Source organism: Lemur catta, chromosome 14 (assembly GCF_020740605.2).
Source record: "Lemur catta isolate mLemCat1 chromosome 14, mLemCat1.pri, whole genome shotgun sequence".
NCBI lineage: Eukaryota > Metazoa > Chordata > Mammalia > Primates > Lemuridae > Lemur > Lemur catta.
The window spans coordinates 66360951-66372403 of NC_059141.1; the positions used below are offsets into that span (position 1 = coordinate 66360951).

The 11453-nt window shown below is 42.2% G+C and overlaps 1 protein-coding gene across 1 annotated transcript in view; it reads right to left on the minus strand.

Annotated features, from left to right (window-relative positions):
* LOC123650026 (DNA excision repair protein ERCC-6-like) overlaps positions 1-11453 on the minus strand; it is a 47134-nt gene that overhangs the window by 20335 nt on the left and 15346 nt on the right. The gene's annotated exons all lie outside the window — the stretch shown is intronic.

Here is an 11453-nt window from a genome sequence, read left to right on the forward strand (position 1 = left end):
CATAAGCAATACTTCCTCATGTGGCTTGCAGCCAAAAGACCTGACCATCTGACGAGGGCCACGGAAGCAGCACAGCATGAAGGTGCTGGTCTACAGCAAGTACGGGAGGGCACAGCACTCTGGGACATGGAGAGGTGAGTTCATCTGCACAAAAGAAACATGCCTTCCCCATCCTGGATACTGCCAAGAACCTCAAAGGTGCTCTCTTTAGCGTGTTTAACCAGCCTGTCCCGTAGCCCGGCAGGCTGTGCAGTCTGTCTGGCCAGCAGATGCAAAGCGGGATTCTGTGCTATGAACACACTGGGTTTGACATATAGAGCAATGCAGGCCTCTCACAAAAGTCTGGGCTCAGACTGCTAGAGTCAAATCCTAGTGTCATTTATTAGCTCTTCAACCCTCAACAAGTGACTTAACTTCATCAGCATCTAAGTTTCCTCCACTGTGAGACTGCGGGAACAACAGCACCTACCTTCACTGGGTTTGGGAAGGATTAAATGAGGTGTCCCGTGTAAAGCACTTACCAAAGAGACTAGAAGATAAGAAATGTTTAATGAATATAGTATTATAATCATATACACTTACTGAAATCCTGACAACCACCCTACAGCAGATACTACTACTATGTTCACTTAAAGAGGAGGAAACTAGATAGATAGATACATATATATATATTTACACACACACACATATATGGCCCAATATGATAAGCATGTGATAATGTAATGCACCACGAATGTTTCACAGAAATACATGAACATTTATCTTTGAACAAAAACTGTGACAGTTTACCAAATGGATGCTCAGTAAATTATTATGAATGGTACGATCACCATATGGGTAAAGACATCTGGCCTTCAGAAGGCACCTGCTGGAATATCCCAATTTAAAAGTTCTGTCATGAATTTGTAAACAGTAAACTGTCATGAGTATGATAGTCTTTTATATGATAGTAACAAAAATAGCTACAGATGACTTAAAATTGGTTAGGAGTGGGTCAAAGTTAAGGTCTGGGCCCAAGTGAGCTGAAATCTTAAGAATTAGAAATTACCCCCAAATTTAAATGCAGTTATCTCCATAAATAGGGCAGTTAACTAAGAAAAAGCAGAAGGGGGCATTAACTACTCCAACATTTACCTTTTTAGAAAAGAAATCACTTTCTCATGTTCTCTATCCTCTCATTTTAAAAAATCCACACATGTAATAGTCACAGCTGCAGCCACATAAAACGAAGTGGGCATGGTGTTCACTGGCCAAGTTTCCAACCCCTCACACGATTGCCAGATTCAGCCTGCCATCGACTCCACTGGCAGCCACTTACAAGAGAAGCCAGGAACAAACATAAACCTACAATCCCAGTCAGATGCAGGCAGAGAAAACACTCCCAGCTTCCCTACACTCATGCTGGAATGAGAACCTGGCCCAGGCTGTGTGGCCTGGGGCTGACACTGCAATGATCATCTATCAGAAGCACGTCGGACCCAACATAACCAGTTGAACTATACCAGGAACAAGGCATCCTCCAGCTGGAACCTGCTGGCATGCCTTGTCAATAGAGGAACCCTAAGAATACACCTGAGAACCAGCTGCCACCATTTAAAGTTAATTTATCTCAGAAGAATTTCCAGTATTCCCAGGATGTTCAAAATACCTAAGTGGAAAAACACAGCTATCTACCACTGTGCCATACCAGGCACACGGCCTCATCCCTGTGCACCTGCATGTCCTGCACTGCCCGCAGGCTCCCCCCTCAACACACACATCCACACCCTCAGCAGACCCTTCAGAGCTTCACTCAAAGAACACCCCCGCTCAGGGGAACCTTCCCTGGCCAGCCAGCCTTAGGCATCCTGTCTTTCAAGGGCCCTCCCAACGCCATGACATCTTGGGCACACCTGGGATCTCTAGGATAGCGCCCATCAAGCGAACGCCCTCCTCATGGCAGACATTCAGTAAGTACTGAGCGTATGAACGGTGGAAGTTCAGAATAGGGCTAGGGATAAGGAAGACACAGAAATAGAGAAGTGTGACTTGAAAATGGTCAAAGTGGGTTATCCAGAAATGGGTTCTAGGAACTTTCTGATCTATCTCATTTAGACCTACCTCCTGCTGCATTTCCTAATACTTCTACCTGCATGACTTTAAGGCTCTACTCCTAGTTCTATCCACTGGATAAACATGGTTAAGGTCCACTGCAAAGAATGACCCACAACAGAGTGCAAATGCAACGTCAGAGAAATTCTTAATTTAGAATCTTAGAAAAAAGAGGAGAGGCGAAGCTCATTATTTTGAATACTTAAAAATAAACAAAATATAAATTGTGTAAGTTTTTTTCAAGTCTGAGCTCCATGTTTTGGGTTCACCAGTGAGTCCACTTTGTAGCGAGACTAGTTCTCGCACACCAGCCGAAGGGAAGAATCAGGAACCCTGGTTTGGCCACAGTTTCCCCAGGACCAGGTAGGACAGGGTAGGCAAAAGATCCAAGTTCTTATGAAAGAATTCTTCTTATAATAGGAAAAGGGGATTTTAAATAGCCCTAAACTATATTTACATTACTAGGAAGAAAGTAATTTTTTCTATGTTCCTTCCTTCATTTTTTTCCTTTAATCCATACATGTAACAGGCACAGCTGCAACCAAATAAAATGAAGTGTGTTACTCATTGGACCATATTCTAATTCCCAAAGCCCCTGTCAGGCTCTACACCAGGAGGAGGCCACAAGAAGAGAACCCAGCAATAAATACACATTTAAGAGACCCACAGAGAAGTGAAAACTGGAGGAAGGCAGAAGAGGTGCATTATGGTCCTTTAACTGGTAAGGGGAGGCCCAAACTTTGGAAAATGTCATTTAACATTGCTGAATATGCCTCCTTGCCCACAAAATGGGCCAAATAATGGGTTCTTATGAGGACTAAATGAGATAATATATGTAAAACATGCTTTGGAACCTACATAAATATCAGATACTATCTTACAATTGTTGGCAGGAGATTACACAAAAAAGTAAAACTGAGAAATTTTAGATAATTACAGATTAAATGTGAATAAAAAAAAACAAATAATGAAACACCTCTTCCAATCTTGAGCAGGTAGGCAGTCCAGTTCCACCCCCAAGCACAGCAGACCGTCATGCTACCCCACGCCACACTGGTCAGTTAAGATCGACAGGACATCCTGGTCATGACATCCTACCATGCAGAGCAGCACGGGGTCTGGAAATCAGGCCATAAGAGAACACACTGAAGAGATACAAGACAAAGATCTGACACATCTGCCTGAGAATAGACCAGTGAGGAACCACAGTGTAATCCTGACCTACCTACTTAGAACCAAGGAGTAGGCTGTGAAGTCTGTCCCCTGGAAAGATGTCTAGTGCCCCCTAGTGTGTTCAAAGGAGAAATAATTTTTTATTTATCTCCAAACTTGATAATGTACTTACATTCATATAGGAATTTTATCACTAAGTGGGCCTTACTCTTAACAAAAAATGTATGAAAGGAACAAAAAGTATAACATCAGCAAAACAAAGTTTACCATAGCTGATGATCTGGCTATGCATACTATAGGCTGAGTATCCCTTACCTGAAATGCTTGGGACTAGAAGTGCTTCAGATTTCAGATTTTGGAATATTTGCATATACATAATGAGATATCTGGGGGATGAGACCAAGTCTAAAAACGAATTCATTTATGTTTCATATACACCTTATACACATAGCTTTAAGGTAATTTTTTACAATTATTTAATAATTTTGTGCATGAAGCAGTTTTGACTGCATTTTGACTGAGATCTGTCACATGAGGTCAGGTGTGGAATTTTCCACTTGTGGTATCATGTTGGTGTTCAAACATTTTCAAATTTCAGATCATTTAAGATTTTGGATTTTCAGATTAGGGATGGTCAACCTGCAATATCAATTGTTCCACTGCCTTTTATTTGAGAAAAGAGGTCATTTTTCTTATCTATCAATATTTACAAGCTCTTCTTCATGGTCCTCAAAGACCCTCTTTTCAAACATCTTACTGGCTTGACAAAATCCTTTTCATAACTGTTTTAGTTAGTGAGCATGTAAATAATAAGAACAGCTAACATTTACTGAGTGACTGATATATGTCAAATATCTTACGTGTATGATCTATTGTAATCCTAGCACCCTTGAAGAAGGTACTACTATGATCCCATTTTACAGATGAGAGACATGAGATCTCTTAACTATTAGGTGAGGCTTTGGCATTTTGATCCCATGGCCTGTGATGTCTAACCCCTACACTATTTATTGCCTCCTTAAGTAAAACTGGCTAGCTCTGAACAAGTTTTGTTTTGAAACTATACATACATACATACATATATATTTTTAAGTTGAGTTAGAAAACAAATAGTCATTAACAGCTGACAGTTACTGATGCTCACTGTGCGTTGGGCACTATTTTAAGTATTTCATATTTATTGTTAATAATTCATTCAACCCTAACAACCCAATGAGAGTAACTATTGTTACTCTTTTTTGTTTGTTTGTTTGTTTTACAGCTAAAACAAGGCAGACAGGGAGAGATAAAGGAGGCTTCTCGAGATTGCCAATGAGTTAAGGTAAAGATTCAAACTCAGATAATCAGGCTCTCGTCTATACTCCCATCTGTTCCAAAATACTGTCTCTCAGAAAGTATTTTCCAAACTCCCTAGAAACCCACCTCCCTTCCCTCACAGCGCCAGCCAAAGGGTCAAAAATCACCTCTTTAATTGCCACATAATGAAAACTATTGTACAAGAGCAAACCAAATTCTAAAACTTCAAATTTTGTCTTAAAAAATGTCAGAGCCAAGGTTTTTAAAAGAGAGGAAAGACTGCCTTCATTTTTGTACAATAACAACGCCTTCCTCACATCAATACTGTGCAGATAAGACAAAACTCACTCTCCACTAGACACCTGCAAACTTTTCCACGTAACGGTAAAATAAATTTAGCAGTTCTTTAAACTACAGATAATCTGGGCTGAATAATCACATAAGAAATATTTAATATCAGACAAATTGATGCACATAACTGCCTGTACCAACCCTCAAAAGGGACAAAATAAACCTATTAATGGGAACTATCAAATATTAGTAGCCTGAGATCATATATTAATAAAACTAAGATGCCCTCTCCAAAACTTTATGGAAGTCACCTGTAGAGGTACTTAAAATTCAAAACTGACCTTACTGCTCTGTCTTTTTATTTTTGTTGCAAGTGTCACTGAGCATAGTAACCGTTTAAATCTGCATTGTCTGCAAGGGAAAAGCCACACATCACACAGTTAAGTCATTCTTAACAGAGTGAAATTTCAACCCAGGATCATTCTCCACTTATTGCAATATCCATGAAAGACATTCTACAACAGAAGCACAATGAGTACAATTTGATTTTTTAAAATATATTCAGGCACCAAGCTGGGTATTTAACATAGTTTGCATTTCTGTAGTGCCATAGGTTTTCTATTTCAGACAGCTAAGAATCCCTTACAGATTAGTCTAATTTGCTAAATTGAGGTACTTGGTGTTTTACTTTTCTTATCTGCCTCTTTATGGTCTATCTGGCTGGACTTAATTGGCACGCATGAGTAGATGAAATACCCTCAGTTAGGAGTGCAGATCTCACAGAGTAAATTAAGACTGATGCGGACAATTATGCACTTATGCATGGAGCTGAGAATGAAAGGTGTGTGCAGAGCAGGAAGCAGAATTAGTCTTCATTTGTGTCCCAGCTTTGTCATTTAAAAGAAGCCAATGTGCTCCCTAAGAAAACATCCTTAAAGAAGTAAATTTTTTTTTTTCAATTTCACATATAGATTCCTAAAAGAAAAAAGGAACAAGAAGAACAACAACAACGACGTGGGCTTATTTCTAGAAAAAGAAATGAACTCCCAGAAAGAGAGAATAAGAACACTCTTCAAATTATTACATTTAGGTTTCTGGATCAAATCTAGATTAAACTTTTACTAAATTTGGATTTTCAGAGTTTTTTTGGGGGGGGGGGTTAAAAAAAAAGTACAAGCAAATCAAGCTCCACAATTTAAGTTGGTCTTTGCTTAAGCATGGCGTAAAATTGCTGAATGCAACAGGACAGACAGAACCATCCCCGGGCAAATAGGCTTTAGGCAAAAGGAAGAGACACAGGCTCAAGGAAGACAATAACATGGAGGCAGAGAGACTGGGACAGCAGTGGTTCTGGAGGCGAGACCCTTAGCAGCATTACAGGCTAGGAATAGGCAACCCAGGTGGCATGGAGTTGGTCTCCGTCAATGAGGGGAGAAACCAGTCACCAAGGCAATGCTTGTGTGTGTCCACTGCAGCAAAACAACCTGCCAGATCATTCTCACAGCCCCAAACCACCTTCAGACCTGTTCTCTGGACCCTTCCACGACTGCTGCCTGGGGCAAATGACTTCATCTCTCTGGGCTCAAGGGCCTGTCTCCTAGCGGGTGTGAGGATTAAACCAATTAACCCATATAAGGGGAAGCAGTAAGCCTGGTAGCTGTCCTTGTGTGTACACACTCCCCCTGACCCACCTGATGCCACCCTTGCTCAGGCCACGGAGGCCTCCGACTTTCCAAATCCACAAGACTCTGCAACATTTATCCTACCTGGCTAGATCCCTCTCAGCATCGGAAATGCCAACAGCCTGCCCCTTCTCAGAACTGTGCATGTGTACAACCAAACCTCCAACCAGGATCCAACCGGCCCCTGGCACAGAAGCCCAGTGCTCAAGGGGGCAGACAAGGAAGAATGTTATTTTCCCAGATGATTAAGCCTGACAGACTATTACAAGGCATTTCGTAAGACAATGAAAGGAGTGGAGTCTTTATCAGCCTTTTTTAACTCAAAATTATTCATGTAAAATAAAGTAAAAAATGAGGCACAAGAAAAAACCCCTTTAGGATCAAAAATGTATTAAAAACACACAATCGTGCAGGGCACATCAACAGGGATCAAGACTACAGACTCAGGTTACATCAGACCAGGTAAATTCTAGCCCCATCCACACCATACTTGTCAGGTCTCCTTGACTCCTGAGCCATCTCCCCAAATCCTCATCCAACTCCCAGATCCCAGGCTTGCCTTTTTGGTTTGGCTTCCAGTCCATGGAAGTGGAGGCAGCTATGTGTTGATTCCTGGCACCACCCCGTGGTTATACCTAGATACTGCACCTTCCACCCCATCCCACAAATGGAAAGAAACACATTCACACAGCCCTGCCCAACTTCAAGCTCAGCTCTACCTCTTAACAGTGAGAGGGGAGCCAGGCGCAGAGGCTCATGCCTGTAATCCTAGCACTCTGGGAGGCCGAGGTGAGAGGATCGCTTGAACAAGAGTGAGATCCTGTTTCTACTAAAAATAGAAAAAACTAGCCAGGCATCATGGCGCACACCTGTAGTCCCAGCTACTTGGCAGACTGAGGCAGGAGGATCACTTGAGCCCAGGAGTTTGAGGTTGCTATAAGCTAGGCTGACGCCACGGCACTCTAAGCGCGATGACAAAGCAAGACTCTGTCTCAAAAATGAAACAAAACGAAAGAACAGTGAGAGGGTGGGCAAGTTGATTAACTTGGAAGGGCCATGATTACAACAATGTAAAGATATGTATGCACAGGGTCAAAGACTGGAATGCCACTGAGAAACATAAAAAATAGAGGTAGTCTTTTTAATCTTATTATATCATATTTTCACAGTCAAAACAACAGGGAATCATCAGAAGTGCTGAAAGGTGGGGTTGGGGGGAGCCTTCAAAGCATCGGTGGTACCAACTCAAACCTGTTTCAGGCTGTGATCTCGGCAGCTTATCCCAGCGTCATCTGAGAAGACTCAGGCACCACCTGCTGAAGAGTCTGCTTCTCAATGCTCTGATGGTCTTTGCTGATTGGGGGTGGGGTGGGTTGGGGATTTATCCCGGAGGCAATTATTTGCTGACTTCGGGCTAAGTAGAGAAAAAAGCATTATGTTCTCAAACGCCAACATCCTTACCAACAATTCTTTCAGTCTCCCCAAAGGTCTCCTAAATGGGAACATAGTTCTTTCCAAACAAGGGCTCAGGGCAGTGAAGAATGCCACCAACCTCAGGTCAGGATCAGCGGAGCTTAGGCAAAGCACAAGCGCCGTGCCTGGCTTCTCCCAACCCTGACTGCGCCTCCGGCTCTCCAGGCCGGAACCCAGGCCCCTGCATGCTGCAGATGCTCCCTGAGCAATTCTGATGCAGGCGCCCGAGAAAAACCAGACCACCCATGGCGTACCGTACAGCACTTAGCTGAGGCTCCCCTCCAGGCCTCCTCCTATGTAAACACAATTGTGCAGATAGAAGAGGAGTCTAGAGAAACTGATACATAAACAACATCAGCCAAAAACTACAGCCTCAGAAAGGAAAATTAAGATCGACTCATATACATCCAATAGTTTCCGCCAGTACATCAGAATCACCTGAGAAAGCTTTTTAAAAGTACTGCCCTGTAGGCCTTACGCTAGCATCTCCGGGGTGGGGTGCCCAGTGGTTCTACAGCATCAGCTGTGGGCTGGAAGCTCGGCTTTAGTCTGTGCTCACTGCCAAGGAAGTACAGGCTGTGAGGTTCGAGGTTCGCAACTTAAACGATAACCGCTGGCAAATGGAAACAAGAGCCTAAGGAACGGGTTTAAGTCAAATGATAAATGCTAACCTTAGTACTGACACCGAGGAGAGACAAAACTTCTTTGCACGTGTGACCTCTCACTCAGGATGCAACCTGATCTATGTCCCACAGCCTGACCAGGCAGTGCTGGCCACTGCTGGGGAAAGAGGCCACAGTCGGGGACATTTTTGGTTTTACTTTCTCAGGGTTGGCAAATGCCTAGCACAAATGCTGCTGGTCCTCCCGCCCCATGCCCAAGACAGACATCTTGAAGGGCCTGTGGCAGACTTTCCCAGCCAACCCAAATAGAGCCTCGATCTCCCCCTGAACAGACTCCCCAGAGATCAGAGCTGGCTGCTGAGGTGAAATCCACATGTCCTCCCTGTTCTAATGGGGAAAGGTTAGAAACTGGGCCTCTCTGCACACCATGGCCACCACACCAATCTCCAAGGCAATCCAGAGACTCCTGAGGAAATAATGTGCCTCCAAAGCAAACCAAGTTCCTTCCTTCTCAATGATGCACCCAAAGTTTTGGGGCAAATGAGCAAAGCTTTTAACTCACATCATAAGGTCCATATCAACCCCATCCATCTGAACTACCCAGTAGACAAGGCCCTGTACTGGGTGAACTTCCTCCACAGTCTCCCCCAAACACCTCAGTCTGAATTCATTGTTCCCATCACACTTGGCTAGGACCTATTTGTGCCCATGCCCACTAACAGACTGCAAATTCTTTGCCGGAAATTCTTGAAGCCAGCCCTGGTTCCATGCACTCCTGCCGTGGAAGCAAAGATGAAGTGACCAGAGTTGACCTCATATGTCAACTGGGAAGTGAATCAACACCACCAAGGTGACAAAGACTGGGGACAAGTATCCTGATCTTCATCACCCTGAAGGGGAAAGGTGTACATGAAATGTTTGGCCTTCTGGGCACTCTGGCTGTCTTGGCTGCACAGCCTGGACTAGGTAAGTGGCATGCAGGTGCTCACCAGGATCATTTATCACTCAAACATTGAAGGTGTGTTAGTTCTATTAAGTCTTTATTTGGCTCCTGGAGCTCCCAGGCCTGCAATTTCTAAAGCAGCAATATATTTTAAGAAAGCACTAAACCCCACAATCAAGAGCCATGCCCTGGTAGCACAAAATTAAAATGAAAAAATAACGTATGTTTTCTAAGACCTGCATACCACTGACGTGAATAAGAACCGACAGAACATTTACTTCTCAGCAGTGGCTCATCTATCCTGTGTGACACAAAAGGATATGAAAGCCAGGGAACATCAACTGAGGAGCCAGCCTCCACACCCAATGTGTACACAGAAGAAGGCAGGATAAACATGCGGAAAGTGAAAATACACTTTAAAAAATGGTTAAAACATCAAAGATTGAGCTGAGGTCTTGGCCAAACCAAAGAAAACAGGATCCTGAGTGCTACTGCCCAGCTCCAGAAAAGGTAGAAAAGGCTTGGTAGGAAATTCCCACTGAGCATCAAGGACACTAGTTAGGACAAACCCAGAGCTAAGGCAAGGCTTGTGACTCTCAAGGTGAGAGAATAAAGGAGACGGGATGTCTAGGAGTCACCCACTCCCACTCCCACAAGTTTAAAAGAGCGTTATAACTAACAGGCTGTAACCTCAGTAAAAGGTGTCTAGCCTGGGTACAATTTCTAAATTCTATCTCATTTTCTATGTTTTTCTAACTTTATTCTGATCATCCACTATCAAATCATTACTAAGACAAGCAATCCTAAAGGTCTTTTTCTTTCCTCAAAGGAATACATTACAATTCCAGTCCATCTACAAAGATCAGCAACAAGTAACAAAATATAGTGACTGGCAGTTCTAAAATGTTCTTAATATGCTTCTCAAACCTGAGCATTTTATTTTCTTTTAACGTCCCCCAATCCAAACAGCACCAAAGGAGATGTAATACAAACATTTCAATGTGGATATTTGCAGTTTAACAGCTTTAATAACTATAGCTATAAAATTTTAAGAGCTATCGTATTTTGGTGGCAATTAAGAGTTACTGATATTTCTAAAATTCATTTGAGATTTTACTGTAACTTTAGCAAAATATTGGCTTATGATATGGGTTTGGAAATAATAAATTGTTTTACAATCTTAACATTATTAAGAAAAACTAATGCCATGAAATTAAACTAAACCAACATTTAAAATTCAGCCAAAATAAATTGCTCTTGATCAAAATGATACATTTAAAATATACTTAATATTGACCCAATTTAATGGGAAGAATATATATTGCCCCATTTATAATCAATATGTTGAGATTAACACTTTTATTAATTCTCTACAGTCGTTAAGACTGACACTGCTCACTTTTCAGGAGTATTGAGTGATACTCCTCAAATAACTCCACAGATATTAAGTATGTACAGGGATTAAAGTTTCAGTGAGAAATGACAAATATAAGCCACTCCTCAACTATGTATTACTACATAGTTGGAGCAGCTACTAGTGCTACTAGAATGTGAGTTTAACAGCGCTAACAAACTGGATTTACATTATAGGGCCTCAAATTATTTTTTAAAAGAACTCTGTTGCCTGGCAGTCTGGACATGGGCCATGAGCAGTTCTCAAACAAGAGAATAAAAATATCAGGTCAACCTTCATTCGTGTAGGCCAGTAGAAAGCTACAATAAATACCACAAAATAGATCTCCCCACCTTGAAAAATAAGAAAAAACTGTTGAGGACTGAGAAAAAGCCATCCCACGATTAAATATTTACAAAGCAATGAGATTCCTCCTCCCCTGTGACCCCCTGCTGTACTAACACAGACTCGGTGTTCAGTGGGACACT